The following is a 15,891-nucleotide window of genomic DNA, read 5'->3' on the forward strand; positions in this document are numbered from 1 at the left end:
GGGCTGCAAATTATTAGAAATAATGGCAGATGGGTTGTATTCTGTTTTCCACAGATTTGAGGCTTTCCTAAAAAAAGGTTGACGCACAAGCAGTGACTGTTGGATGTCCATCCAACGGCCGTCGTGCTTCTTCAATCTCTGCTCTTCCTGCTCCAGCCGCTCAAACAAGCGCCGGCGGGACTGCCTGCTCCCTCCTCCCCACGGCCGGCTGTGCTGCCGTGCAGGCCTCACCACCCCACCATACTCCCATCGCTAGCCTAGCCATCCCTCTACTCACTCACACCCGCTGTTATTCTCCGGCGACGGCAGACGAACCAGTAAACCCTCGTACGGTCGTACTCCTCTCCGCGTGGGAAACAACTACCGAGTCTTCCGTGCCTCCGTGTCGTTCCCTTCCTAGGCCTCGCCATCGTCCACCGCCCTGGTGCTCTTGGCATGGCCTAGTCAACATGGTCAACGACTGACATGCATCTGAAGTGGACTGTACGTGGAGAGGCCGACAGCTGGGTCCACGGCTGCACGCAAGGAAATGCCTCCTTATTACGCGCAAAATAATGATTCCTCCACCTGGCATTAGGGACTCACCGAAAAGGCCTCTGTATTTCACAAAAAAAAGTTACCTCCGCTGACAGCTCAGACCCACCAGCTATATCTTCGCACGCAAGGAAGTGCACCCAGTATAGCGGCGGGCTGACTTGTGGGACTACTAAGTTGAAGGGGACGGAGGGCTTTGCCAACTTAGTCAATATGCACGATTCTAGCTCCAGTGACCATACGATGTCCATCCAATGGCCGTAGTGCTTCTTCAACCTCTGGTCTTCTTTCTCCAGCCGCCCAAACCAGCGCCGGTCGTGCCTCGTGCTCCTGCCTCCCGTGGCCGGCTGCGATGCGGCGGAGGCCTCACCGTCCCCTACTACTCCCACGGCTGGCCAGGCCATCCCTCTACTCACCCACACCCCCTGTTATTCTGCGGCGACGGCAACCTCACACCGCAGCGAACCAGTGAACCCTCGTACTCCTCTACGCATGGGCATCCACTGCCGCGTCTTCCTTGGCTCCGCGTCGTCCCCTTCCTAGGCCTCGCCGCCGTCCACCGCCCTGGTGCTCTCGGCGTGGCGTGGTCAACATGGTCAAGGAACAGCTTCCATCAGACGTGGATTGTACGTGGAGAGGCTGACAGCTGGGTCCATGGCCGTAGCAAGGAAGTGCCTCCTTATTACGCGCAAAATAATTATTCCTCCACCTGACAGCGGGGACCCAACGGACGGGCCACCGTATTTCACAAAAAAACGTTTCCCCCTGACTGCTGGGACCCATCAGGTACATCTGTGCACGCAAGGAAGTGCGTCCGGGCAAAAAAAAACAATTCGCCCCCCTGACTGCTGGGACCCACCAGCTACATCTTCGCATGCAAGGAATTGCCTGACAGTCGGGACCCAACTGGTCGAAGCGTACGTAGCGTTGTCATTCTGGTCGCGAACGTGTATGTACATATATACTGGTGGATGTAGATGCGTGCACGTGTCGATGTAGAGACGCGCACGTAGCATGTACATGTATGTGTACATATGGGCGGGGTGTCGAATGCCTACTCGCGCATATGTACGGCTAGGCCTCATGTACATGGCTGGGTCGGAACGGAGAAACATCATCGTCGTCGTGTTCATGGGGAGGCAACGGAATGCGTCGTGTTCATGGGGAGGCAACGGAATGCGTCGTGTTCATTAGGAGGCAACGGAACGCGTGGGAGCCAATTGGCTGGGTCGGAACGGAATGCGTCGTCGTGTTCATCGGGAGGGCTTGGACGGAACAGGCGATGGAAACGAGGCCTGGCATACCGCAGAACGAAGGAAACAACCTTGTGTTAGACCGGCCACGTTCGAAACGGGATCGTGTTCATCGGGAGGGGTCTGGCGTACCGCAAAACGGAGGAAACGGACCTCCTACGATCGAAAAGGGGTCCTGTTGATCGGGAGGGGTGTGGTGTACCGCAAAACGGACAAAACGGACTTGTGTTGGAGCACTACGGTCGAAACGGGGTTCCTGTTCATTGAGAGGGGTGTGGCGTTCTGCAAAACGGGACTCCACGGGATACTGTTCATCTCCACCGTCGACCTCCTCCAGCCTCCACGGGCTACCACCGACCTCCTCCAGCCTCCACGGGCTCCTGTTCATCCAGCCTCCACCGCACGCTACTTCACCGGCTACTGTTCAACCACCCCTCCACCGTCTACTGTTCATCCAGCCCTCCACAGGGCCGTCCTGTTCATCCAAGCCTCCACACCACGGGGGCCTGTTCATCCAGAGGCAACGCCACCGCTCACTGTTCATCCAACCCCCCTGCAACGCTCGCTGTTCATCCAGAGAGGTAGCATCGATTAGCTTCAGTTAGCAGCAGTAGCGAAGGAATCGCTCGACCAAGTTCAGTTAACAGCCATCGATCGATCGCTCGGGTTCAGTAACGCGTAGCCTGCAGTGCAATTGCTCGCGTTCAGTTAGAGCCCAACACCCTCGCTCGGGTTCAGTTAGAGCCAACGCCTTGCACACACGCGCGTACGTGTACGAGAGAAATGCGCATCGCTCGGCCCCTGACCACCCATCGTAACCGCGAACTCCCCGAAATTTTCCTCGCCCTCGCTTCTACCACTGTTTTTTCCGTCATGGACGACCCAAAGAATGTCATGCAGCTGCGTCTCCGGCCCGCCCAGGACGAAAAGCCCATTTTATGTCATGATTTTTTGTCATAAAAGTAGGATCCCACCACATCTATGATGATACCGGGTTTTGTCACAATTATCATCATAGAAGTGTGATATGTATGACAAATTGCTTTTTGTTCGGCCCAAAATGTCACGGATGTGTCTTTTTTTTGTAGTGCAAAGATTCAAGTATTTAACACTTGCAGGGCGACTTACCAAAGATTGCTGAGACCATCTGAGATACATGGCGTTTTAAGCCGGATAATTTGACGGTTGTTTCTTCAAGAGCTGCCTCTGCCTTCTCAGCTCGATTGGTCAAAGCAATCTTTTCATCAGCCCAGGTCTTTTTCTCCATTTCAAAGTCTTTTTTCAGTTTCTCTTGTTCAGATACACTGAATTCAAACTTGGAGTTGGCTCTTTAGGTTTCCGTCTCTTGTGCTTTCAGGCGGTTCTTCAAGTCAGATATTTCTGATTGAAGTTGATTGGTGGTGGCCTGTACAAACACCGGGTCAAAATCACGACTGTTATCATACAATATTAAGTCCCAAGCCTTTTTGCAAGCAATAACACTTGGCACTTGGGGGCTAATGTCTACCGAAGAATTTTACCTAAGTGGCGGTTCATGAGAGTAAGTCCCAAGCACTTTGCAAGCAAGAGTACTTGGCACTTGGGGGCTAATGCATATTGCTGTTAAATTTTTACAAGTATTTTATTTTATACACGCATATGAAAGACCGGCTCAACCATGCTGATTAAGCCGGCCGTTGGGGACTATGGAGTAAGCCGGATTTCTTACATGTTTATCCAAATATATCACTAATGTTATTAAGCTTGTTTCTAAGTCTACAACATATTCATCATAAGCAATAGACTTGGGGGCTGGCATAAGTAAGGATAATTCAGTGAATGGGAGAATATATACCTCAAATTTCTGGCGCATTTGCTTCACCATGTCAACTTCGACGTCACGGCTGCTGTGTACTTGGCTAAGATAGCCAGAAAAAACTTATCCAATACTCATATGAGTATAATCAGCGACATCAAACCTAACCTTGCAGCATTCCAGAAGCTCCTCCTTGGCAGAACACTTGGCCAGCATAGTTGGTCTCCCCAGCTCAGCAAAGCCGGTCCTGGTAATCTCAACATCAACACTTTGGGGATCGTCTGTCTTGGCCGGGCTAGGGACTTCTGGGTTTTCAGAGCCATCCACGACTTGCTCGGCAGGCGAGTCAGCGGTTGGTGTTGGCGTCTCATGAGCTGGTTCAGGTGGTGGCTCATGAGCAGAGGCCTCAGGCGCGGCCGTCCCAAGTTCCGGCTCTTTAAAAATCAGCTCTTCGGCCGGCTTGTTCTTCTTCACCTTCTTGCTAGGCTTTGCTTTTCCGCTGCATAAGATCAAAAGATCAGTACAAATATAGAGAATTGAAATGAATACAGAATAAGCAAGTCATCGTTACCCTGGAGCGGTCTTGAAAGCCGGCAAGTTGGACTGCATTGAGTTGCCGGAGGAAGGTGAAGTTTCCTGATAATTCGAGTCAGAAGAGTTGAGTGGTTGACGAGTAAGACCCGCCAAAGGATAAAAGGGATTTAAATCGGAGGTGACCTCGTTCTGGCGCTTCCTTGGTGTATTGGGTAAGCCGGAGGAGAGTTCCATGTCCTTGCTGGTCCGGGTCTGCCTCCGGCTCTCATGAATCTGTCACTTCAAAAGAAATTGAAGATCTTGATAAGCCAAGGGATGTGAAAATCGTACTTTCTGGGTTACTCTTCGGATTTTCTGTCTTGGCAAAGGCTCGGACTCGGAGGAAATGATAGTTACCTCTTCATCCTTTCCATGACTTGTTCCCGTGTCCTCCTGATGATAATCAATGTCAATAAGGTGGTTAAAAAAGGAGCCAAGAGAGTCAAGGGCTACCTCCGACTCAGAAATATCTTCTAGTCGAAGCAAGTCAGAGGCGGTGGCCTTCTTTCCCTTCTTCTTGGCTGCTTATTTCCTGGCGGCTCTCTTAGCCTTCCTGGCTTTCTTCGCAGCCTCGTGATCATATTTTGCTTTCCAAAATTTATCATTAGCCTGTGAAAATCAGCAAAGGTTGAGTACAGACAAACATCAAGGTTAAAGGTAATTTACTCAGGTTGGCGGCTTACCACTAGAGCCGGGTTAGCTTCGCAGAAGGGACTTAAGCCCACCTTACCACAATCTGCTAGGCTTTCTTTCAGGAGTGATTTTGTCATGTCATCAATGACGTGGTCCGGTAAGTTGTTAGAGCTGTGCTGCAGAGGGTCATCTTTCTTGCCCGTGTAGGTACACATCAGGCCAGGGCGGCGGCTCAACGGAATGATCTGCCAGGCAAGCCAAATCCGGACCAAATCGATACCATTTAGCTCGTTCCCCCAAAGAGCCTTGATTTTAGCCATAGTGGGGGCGAGCGTCTGGCGCTCGGCGTTTGTAATCTTGTCAGGAAGTGGATGATTGGACTCAAGACGCAGAGCATGAAAATCAAGCAGAGGATTCTCATCAGCCGGAGAAGTGTCTTGGCAATAGAACCATGTTTGGTTCCAGTCTTTGGGATGACTTGGTGGATTGGCATAAGGAAAAATGACGTCTCTCCGATGCTGGATTAAGACACCGCCAAGTTCCAAGCTTTGTCCGTTGGCACATTCATTCTGGCGGTTCAAATAAAATAACTCTCTGCGGAGGGTCGCCGCCGTTCTCTGGATTGACTCAGGTTGATGCAGCGGCCGAGGTCGAGGAAGACGAGGTGCTCTGCGGCGGCGGCGGAGCTCGAGCGGCAGTAGGGTTGCGAGAGGAAGAAGATGAGGAAAGGGGAGAATGAGGAAAGACCTGGTCGTGTCTATTCATAAGGGAAAACTGATAAGTGGGCGCGAAAAACGAGGAGGCCGAAAACATGGTTATCCAGCTACAAGGACGCCTCGATTCTCGGGATGGTCATTAGGATAAGGATCTGTTGAGATACGTTGGACAAAACGTGCATTAATGGCAGATGACGTCATGGCGGGTTACCACAAATCCGAAGGATGACGTCATGGCGGGTTACAAAATTTGGTACAAGCAAAGAAGCAGAAGATTTTTCTTAAGTGTTGAAGATTGACATGAACTAGTTCAAATCAATCTGGGGCCTAATGTTGGGGATATAACTATTAGGTATGACCCGCCCAGGAGGGGCCGGGTTATACCTATAAAGACTCTTGAAGCCCAAGACAAGCTTGAAGATGGCGGTTCAGTTAAGGGCCCAAAGCCCAAAGGCGACTTAAGGCCCGTGGAGATAAACCGCCATGTGTACATAACTTGTATTGTAAGGCAAGAATAGTTAGAGACCGAGCCGGACACTGTTTATGAGCCGGCCGGGACTCTGTGAGTCCCTGGGCATCGACCTCTGTATATAAAGGGACGAGCCGGCGGCGGTTCAGGGCAAGTAACATCATATTCAGAGCTAGGTCAAGCGATTTCGCTCCCTGGTAATCGAGACATAAGCAATCCTATTCAAAACTGGATCGTAGGTTTTTACCTTCACCGTAAGGGGTCGAACCGGTATAAACCCCGTGTCCTTTGTCTCGATTAACCCCTTTAAGCTTCCTAGTTGCGATGGCTCCACGACTAAGTCCTTTCACTAGGACATCTGACGTGACAATTCCATGACAATCACCCCCTTTGATACCTTGATTATTGTCACTTTGGGCTCTCCTATCTAGAACAATAACATGTGCATACAACTGGCATGCATGATCCAAATACATAGATATTTATAGAAACACATATAGTTCAGATCTAAAATCATGACACTCGGGCCCTAGTGTCAAACATTAACCGTAGGAAAGTCATAGCAACATCAATCTCATAATATAAACGATACTAGGCATTAAACCTTAACAATTCCGGCAAGTATTTCATAAGAGAGCGCATCCAATTACCATCGTATAGAGAAATTACTCACACATGAGTTGGGATCATGAAATTAACGATGGAGGAGTGATCGGGGATGTCGATGGCGAAGAAACAAGTTTAAGCACCAGTTGAAGTATTTTATATGACTTTAGGATTTCTCTAAAACTAACTACGGTGGAGGCCTTGGTGTGTGTTGGAAGTTATATTAAGGATCCCCACAAAAACTTGAATGTGGTGGTGTGTTTTTCATCCTTTTCTTTATTTTTACCATCTTATGTTATTGTCATGGCTAACTTTCAACCATTTAGGATGGAGAGGAGGATGAGGAGGAGGATGTTCGACTCCGTTGGATTGCAACTGTTAGTAACTACATTAGTTTTTACTATTTCTTTACATATGTCACTTGTCATACGAGCCCAACAGTTACAACAACTATTGCTATCTGCAGACTCTCACGTGGATGGCACTATTTTGACATCCAATGCAAAATATATCCACGTGAGGCCGAGGGCATGACATCCTGCAACAAAGACACTAAAGATACCAATTCTGAAACAACAACAGAGGTTAGGCGATTATGCAGGTTAGATTCAATACCGAAACACACAATATCAGCCAACAAACTGCCCAATCGAGTGGGAGAAGAGGTACGGGAAGGAAGAGGGGCTAGTGGAGTAGGTGTATGAGCAACAACATGAGAACTTGAGAAAATATGGTATCTCAACTGCGTGAGCAACAACAGTTGACGACGAACTCTTGAACCCTGCACGTGTTAGGACAAAAGCTATTTTTTTGTAGCAGTGGGATTTGGGTGTTGATTGTTTTGCACAAAAAGGAGCACCTGGAAACAGGAGCAACAAACAGGAGCACGATAAACCTATTGAGAAAAAAATATATTATGTGTCAGTTATGGCCATATATAAGCAGTTCATGGCATATTTTTCACCTTTTGGTTTTGCCTAGCAGAGAAGGTGTAAGCTGTTGTGAACCAGCAAACTGAAGAAATCCCCGGACTGTGCTTTGGTGATGTGGCACTTGATACAAATTTCCCTTCTCCTAATTATCTAGGTTCAGATGATCCGACAGTGTTTACCCATTTGTTTACGGGTCCAAAATTGTCTTTGCGAAAGAGCCAGGCCAATCTGGCACAACACAGTGCTATTTCTTTTTGAAGCTTCGGACTATTCTAGCATAAGACATTTGTTGCTTTAAGGCCAAGTTAAGGACTCTAAAAACACACAAAACAGCAGAACGAAAAACATGATCAACAGCTCAAAGGAAGAACCCACTGCATTACATCAGCTAATTGAAAAAGCTACTGCATTTTCCAGTTACGTGAAATGCATGATCCAAAATTTTTGCAGAACCATCAACTCATTGCAAGTACCCTAGGCAGTCACATCACAAAATTTTCGCTTTGTCTACGAAACCGTGGCAATCACATCACATGATGAATGTCAGAAGGGCTACTACATTCCAGCATCACTACAAAACTGTTCAGCCATTGGTCGCAACACTTTCAGTAGTTCTAGAGCTGCTGAGTTTTTTGAATCTGTATCTATCCATCTATAGGCAAAAGTTGACGCCATCATATCCGCGGCAGCAAAACTTGTGAACAGGTGAATTGTCGGGACTCCCGCTCTGATCTTCTTCTACTGTGCATCGACATCCGGGTATCGCAGCGCATCGTAGCCTGAATTAGCAGAAATTATGAGCGAGTTAGGCGGCAGACCAATAATGAACAACAAGATCAAGAAGAAAAAACCTGAAACAACATAATGTGCAAGGAACTAAAGATTTTATACACTATTGTAAGAAACTACCTAAATTTCATTCACAGGTTAGAAAATTAATAACCTCTCTGCATAGATGACTGACTTGATTTGGCTTTTTAGCCTCTATAATTTCTACTGGCGTCAAATGTTACAAAATGGAAAAATTAAATTATATATGAATCGAGGACATAAATGTGCAAGTAGCTTGATAAATCCACATGGCACCTACTATTTCCATCCAAGTACTTTTACTTTTCTACAAGACTAGAACAGTTTCAGACAACTCCCAAGTCCGAACGAAACATATCATAACATCCTTTTTCCAAGCACGACTAGATTAGAACTCCACTAAAGTAAGACTCCAAATATCATGTTAATGCAGCAAAATAGTATGTACAGCAACATCTGTTCACTAAAGTAAGTGAAGTGAGATGACTGAAATTGATTTGGCCTTTTAGCTTCTATAGTTTCTACTAGCGTTAAAGATATGGAATGGACGAACTGAATTATCTGAATCAAGAACAGAAATGTCCAACTAGCTTTGAATTATAAATCCACATGACACCTACAATTTCCATCCAACTACTTTTACTTTTCTACAGGATTACACCAGTTTCATACAACTCCTAGTTTCTAACAAAATGTATCACAATATTACAGGTCATGTACAAAACCTGAATACAAATCATGCGCAGAAACAAGATTTAAGTTTCCACTGTTGGAACCTGAATTTTGTTCACAGGTTATTCAGCCCAAGTAAAATGGGCTAAATCAAATTGATATCACCATCTTCTGTGTTAAGGCTGAAAAGAGGTGAATCATCTGATTTGGGGTTTCAATTTCAGATCATCTTTTATCATGATTACAACAGTTGCAGACACCTCACACTAACAGTTGGAATGTACCACCTGAATTTCACTCACAGTTTAGAAAATTAGGATCTTCTTTTCAAAGGTGAAATGAGATGACTGAACTTGATTTGGCTTTTTAGCTTCCATAATTTCTACTAGCAGCAGATGTTATGAAATGGACTTACTGAATTATCTGAATCAAGGAAAGAAATCTGCAACTAGCTTCAGATCATCTATTACCATCCAACAACTTTTACTTTTCTACAAGACTACAACAGTTTTAGACAACTCCAAAGTCCTAAATTTGTTCACAGGTTATTCAACACAAGTAAAATGGTCACCACCTTCTCTGTTACTTATCTACAAGATCAGAACAGTTTCAGACACCTCACACTAACAGTTTCAGATTTCAACAGATTCAGACAACAGTTTTTCAGAATTAGAACAATTTCAGTAAACTGTTCATCAGACCACAGCAGTTTCAGTAAACTATAGCAAAGTCTGAAGAACGTCGTGGAAAACAAATGCTGCCACTAACCAAGGGTCCCGGTCAGGAAGACGACGATCTCGAGGGTCCCGCCATAGCCACCGTCGGGCAGGTCGACGACGAGCGGGGTGAGCCTCCCGTAGCGTCCCGCTCGGACGCACATGGCGATGTTCGGGCCGTCCACGACGACGAGGGCCGCCAGGTTGCCTCTCAGGCTGAGCGCGGACCTCCCCCTGAACCAGAACTGGCGCCAGGTGTTGACCTCATCGGGGTAGTACCCGTCCTCCAGCGCCCGCACGAACCGGATGCGCCGTCCGGGAGAAGTGAATATGGTGGAGAATCTTGGGTGAGCCTGCAGTTGAATCGCAGAGAATCTTGGTTATGCTCTGGAGATCAACAACTGCTCGAAAAATCAGCAAGAACAGAACTGCAATTCGCTCAATCGATAGGAACAATTCAAGAAGCGGGTCATGGCGAACTCACCGGGCCATGATTGGCAGGCATGCCCGCCTCTCCCAGGATGGGCTCGACGCCTCGGATCTGCCGTTCCGCTCCCCGGGAGAATCTTGGGCGAGTCTGCAGTTGAACCATTAGCCATGGTTATGTTCGGGAGATCAAGAACAAATTTGGCAACAAGAGAACTGCAACTGAAAGAAACGGGTCATGGCGAACTCACCGGAAGCGGGCCAGGAATGGCAGGCATGCCCGCCTCTCTCAAGGGGATGGGCTCGATGATCTAGTACATCATGGAGCTGGCGTTGTCGTCGACGCTGACGCCGGTGGAGTTCCAGGGGAGGTACTTGCCGTTGGCGCGGAGGTAGTGGCCTTCGCCATGGCGGAGCAGGACGACTTCGTCCGCGAAGCCCGACTCGACGGCCCGCCATTTGATGGCCTCCACCTCCGGCTGATCGTAGTCGCGCAGCTCCGTGCAGAGGCCGTTGTGGCCTGGCCGCGCCGGCCTGTCCGTGGCGGCGAGGTAGCGGCCGTAGGCGGCGCTGTGGAGGAGCAGGTACGGGCCGTCTCCGTCGTCGGAGCTATCGCCGTCTCCGCCGTCGCCGTCTCCGTCTCCGGAGTCGGAGACGGAGAGGACGCCGGAGCCGGCGCGGGAGACGAAGCCGGAGCTGTCGCCGGAGCCATCTCCGCCTACGCCATTGTAGATGTGCACCGCCCACGCCGCGTTCATGGAGGCGCGGGACTGGCTGAGGGTGACGCTCTCCCCGTCGTCGGTGGCGTGGAGGTAGGTGCGCTGCACGCGGCTCCGCAGCCGCACGTGGTGCCCGTCCTGGAAGCGGTCCATCGGTCGCCGGCGCCGATGCGGTGGGCTGCTGCGCGGTGGGGAGAGGAGGGGTTCTTGGGACTCCGGCGAGGAAAGCTGTTGGTTGAGGCGGTTGCGTTGGGCGCCAAAGGCGATGTATTTCAAGGCGCGGTAGGTGTGGGCTTGCGGGCCGTCGGGCCGTACACTCAGCCCAGCCCACAGTACCGAACACTCTGCCTTCCCCCGATGTTCTGCCCCGATGTTCTGCCGGCCACAGTGAGACGCCTTTTTTCTTGACAATTGGACACCTCTTCATTCATTGTTGATCAAAGTTACATCAGCTAGCAAGAGGGTTGTCTCAAAAAAAAAAGCTAGCAAGAGGGAGATCCTTCTCCTCGTACGGAGTTAGGGTTTTTCCTCTCGGCGGCGCTCCCAGCCGTCGTTGAGAAAATTTTCTTCTTCCCTTCCCTTGATCTGGGCAGGGGATCGACTCGACTGACTTTGGCGATCAGCATCGCCGCCCTGGCCGGGTTTGCCATCCCTTCTTGTCCAGGCGGGCGGCTAGGGTTTCGGCTTCAACATTACCCGGTGTCTTCAGATCGGGTAAGGATTTCAGTCATGGCTGCGGAAGGTGCAGGAGGGTCGGCGTCTGCCGGCGGTTCCACTTCCGCGACAGAGATCGAGCAACTCATGGTGGAGCTGGGTCTCCAGGAGGACGATATGGATGATGTAGTGGTGGATGAAGATGTTGTTCCACAACATGTTGCTAGATGGATGGCGGTGGCACGTGTGCACATCGATAAACCCTATAGTCAGGGGTGGTTCTTCAGGAACATGAGATCGGCCTGGGATCTCGCGCAGACAGTGAACTTCAAGCCCCTTGAATCAAATCTGTACACTATGCAATTCCACTGCCTTGCCGATTGGGAGAGAGTCACGCAAGAGGGACCATGGAATTTCACAGGTCATGCGTTCATCATATCCCCCTATGACGGGGTGACTCAGCCATCTAAGGTGAAGCTTGAAACAATAGATATATGGGTCCAGATCCATGATGTACCAAGCCTGTTTGCACGTCTGGTTCCGTCCTTGGCTGCAAAAGTAGGGGAAGTCTTATTCTCAAAAGCGGCTTCGTTTGACTTCACTGGAATTTTTTATCGTGTTTGGGTGAGAGTCAATGTCAACAAGCCCCTAAAAAATGCAGTGTCTCTGGTCAGGAATCAGAAGAGACAAATCTACCGGGTGAAATATGAGCGTTTGCCGGATTGGTGTGCAGTTTGTGGGCATCTGGGACATGTTTTCAAGGAACATGGTGATGGAGTCCACCCTCCATCGTCTCTGGTTTTCAAGGACCTACGGGCCAGCTGGACTATGCGGCATGGGCGTGGCCCAGGAGGCAACTGGGGTCGCTGAGGAGGCAGAAGAGGAGGCAGATCAGGAGGAAGCCATGCTGCAGGGAGGGAGGATTTTGGGGCAGGAAACTGGGAGGACGAGCTGGAGGTCACAGATGATATGGCAACTGATGAGGCGAGCAGAAAGCATGTTGACAGAACACCTCCCAGACAGAATAGGGGAGGGGCTGTTTTGCAATCAAACACGCACCCAAATGCTAATGATTTGGCTCTTGTGGTTATGGGAAATAACATGGTCAGCCCAACACTGCATAGGGAGCCGAAGAGGACAAGGCTAGAAGATGAAGTAAAAGACAACCCAAGTACTGTTGTTAAGAATTTGGCGGGCTCCTTTGAGGAGCGCCGCCCATCCCAATGAGTACTTTGTGTTGGAACTGTCGCGGTGTGGGCAACCCCGCGGCAGTCCAAGAACTTCGCGAATTCGCGAGGAAATTTGCCCCCCCTACCCTTTTGTGTATTGTTGAAACGCAAATAGAAGGTTCTAGGGTAGAAGCTTTAGCTGGTACTTTGGGATATGATAGTTCTTATGCGGTGGATAACTGAGGTGGAAGTGGTGGATTAGGGATTTTCTGGAATAATGAAATAAATGTGGAGACTTTGGGTTACTCTTGTTACCATCTTGATGTGTCTGTAGAGGAACAGGGTCATGACAAGTGGAGATTGACAGTTGTATACGGAGAGGCTCAAACCAACTTGAGGCATCAAACATGGAGTGTTCTGAAGAATATTAGCACTTTGAGCAATCTTCCGTGGGTGTGCATGGGGGATTTCAATGAAGTTTTATGTCCAAACAAACAGGAGGGCACCAAAAGACGTAGCAATGCTCAGATGCAAGCATTTTGAGATGCCACATATGTTTGCATGTTGCTAGACATCGGCTTCAAGGGCCGTTTTTGGACGTTTGAAAGAAGAGTGGCGGGAGGCACTTACACCAGATGCAGGCTAGACCGTGCCCTGGTTAACACTAATTGGATGGCCCGCTACCCAATGGCGACAATAGAGCATCTCTCGGCTGCAACCTCGGATAATGGGCCCATACTACTGGATTTCGGCCGAGCACATGAGATGGTGTAGAACCGCTCCTTCCATTACGAGGCAATGTGGGAAAAGCATGAGGAGTTCAGGGGGACAGCTGAAACAGAATGGGCAGCGATGGGACCGTGCGCTATGGTACATCAACTACAAGATAAACTGTCGAGAGTGTCCAGGGGTTTAACCAGGTGGAATAAATAGTCATTTGGTAGCGTGCGACAGGAAATAAAGGAACTAAAGAAGAAGATGGATGAGCTGAAAGGCGACCCATTGCGTGCAGCACCAAGTCATGTGGAACTAAAGATCAACGAAAGACTGGTGGAACTATACCACCGCGAGGAGATAATGTGGAGATAACGGGCAAGAATTGAGTGGCTCTCATCAGGTGACAAAAACACGAAATTCTTCCACCTTCGAGCGAGCATTAGGAGGAAGAAAAATATGATCCGGGCGCTGCAGAACACTTTGGGGGTAATCGTAGAGGACAAAGCTGAGTTAAAAGCCATGGCAAACAATTTCTACCAAGAACTTTATGCATCGGAGGGGGTGCAGGGTATAGCAGACGCGCTTCAACATGTACCACACAAAGTTACATTGGCCATGAATAGGGATCTATGTTCCCCATATACACGGGAGGAGGTAAAAACAACCCTTTTTTAGATGTACCCCACGAAGGCTCCAGGGCCAGATGGTTTTCCCGCCCAGTTTTATCAAAAACATTGGGACGCGTGTGGGGAGGACGTCACTAACATAGTGCTCAGAATTGTCCGAGGGGAAGAAAGTCCCAAAAGCATCAATGACACGATCATTGTCCTAATACCAAAGGTAACCAATCCGACTCACATGTCCCAGTTTAGACCGATCAGCTTGTGCAATGTTTTATATAAGATCGCTTCAAAGGTGATTGCGAATAGATTAAAACAGGTGTTGCCAGATATAATATCAGAGGAACAGTCAGCTTTTGTGCCAGGAAGGTTGATAATGGACAACATTATTTGTGCTTATGAATGTCTACACTTTATGAAGTGCAAGAGATCGAGGAACAATAGTTACTGTGCTCTAAAGCTGGACATGATGAAAGCATATGATGGACTTGAATGGCCTTACCTAAAGGCTATTATGGAGAAATTGGGGTTTGTTGAGTCATGGGTGCACACAATAATGGCCATGGTCTCGTCTGTCTCTATGGAGAAAAGCTAGATTTTTTTGATCCATCCAGAGCTATCCGTCAGGGAGACGCCCTCTCCCCTTACCTTTTCTTGATTGCAGCAGAGGGCCTTTCGTGCCTCTTGAAATCCAGCTCTCAGTCATCATTAGCAGGTATTAAGGTGGCACCCACGGCCCCGGCCGTTAACCATATTTTGTTTGTAGATGACAGCCTGTTGCTTTTCAAGGCCAGTGTAGAGGGTGCAGAGGAAGTGTCAAATCTTTTGGAGACATTGTCACACCTAGCTAGTCCATGCATTAGAGTGTTGCATCATGTCTATTTTTTCTCAACAGGAACTTGAAATGGGGATGACAGAACCCCCAGCCCCCTCTGAAACCAACTAGGGTTTACTAAAAATATTTTCAATGAACCTGAAATGCCCTTCTAAGATGTCCATCATTTTTGTCTTGGTTCAGAACCTCTGCCAAAAGTGGTGCACAATTTTCTAGGTCATCCTAAGGTCTTTGAATTAAATCATAAGTATTTGAGTTTGGGCATTTAAATTATATAAATTATTTTAAATGCTCAAATAATCCCAAACTAAAATGTTCCATGCTGGATATATTCCAGTTAGTGGCCATGAGCAGTTTGGTGAATTTTGGAGTTGTTTAGGTATTTTTAGAAAGTCCACAAAGTTACAGAATAAATAAAAAAGAGAAATAAAAGAGAGAAGGAGGGAACTAACCTGGCAGCCCACCAGCCAGCCCACCTAGCCGGCCCAGCCCAGCAGCCGCTCCAGCGAGCTGCTTGCCTTCGCCAGGCAGGCAGGCAGGTGCTCGATGGCGGCACCAGCGCGCGCCACGCAGCTGCCCGCCGCCCTGCTTCCTCCCCTCGCCTCTCTGCTGGCCTAGACGAGCTCCACGTCGCGCCTCGAACCCCGTGGACACATCCATTCTCCCCCTGCCTCTCTCCCTCACTCTCCCACGCCATGGCCGACGCCACCACAGCCGCACCGTCGTCGTAGTCGCGCTCTCCGTCGTCCTCGCGTCGCGCCACCGTGTCCAGGAGCTCCGCCGCCCTCCTCTCCTTCGAGCTAGCCGAGCCCCGAGCGCTCGCGTGCCCCGAAGCCACTGCACCGACCTCGCCCGACTCCGCGATCGCCAGAGATCCCCTTCGCCGTCGCCGCCGCACCAGCTCGTCCCCGACCGCGCCGTCTGCTTCTTCGAGACCGTCGTGAGCCCAGCTACCTCCTCCCCCTTTCCTCTCTCGCTCTCCTGCACCACAGCGAGCGCACGAAGCTGCACCGCGTGCACTGCTGCCGAGCTCGTCGCCGAC

General features: G+C 49.3%; 1 pseudogene; it reads right to left on the bottom strand.

Annotated features, from left to right (window-relative positions):
* Nucleotides 1–7,992: 7,992 nt before the first annotated feature.
* Nucleotides 7,993–11,076, bottom strand: LOC123040444 (uncharacterized; annotated as a pseudogene).
* Nucleotides 11,077–15,891: the final 4,815 nt, after the last annotated feature.

This window comes from Triticum aestivum, chromosome 2B (assembly GCF_018294505.1).
Source record: "Triticum aestivum cultivar Chinese Spring chromosome 2B, IWGSC CS RefSeq v2.1, whole genome shotgun sequence".
Lineage (NCBI taxonomy): Eukaryota > Viridiplantae > Streptophyta > Magnoliopsida > Poales > Poaceae > Triticum > Triticum aestivum.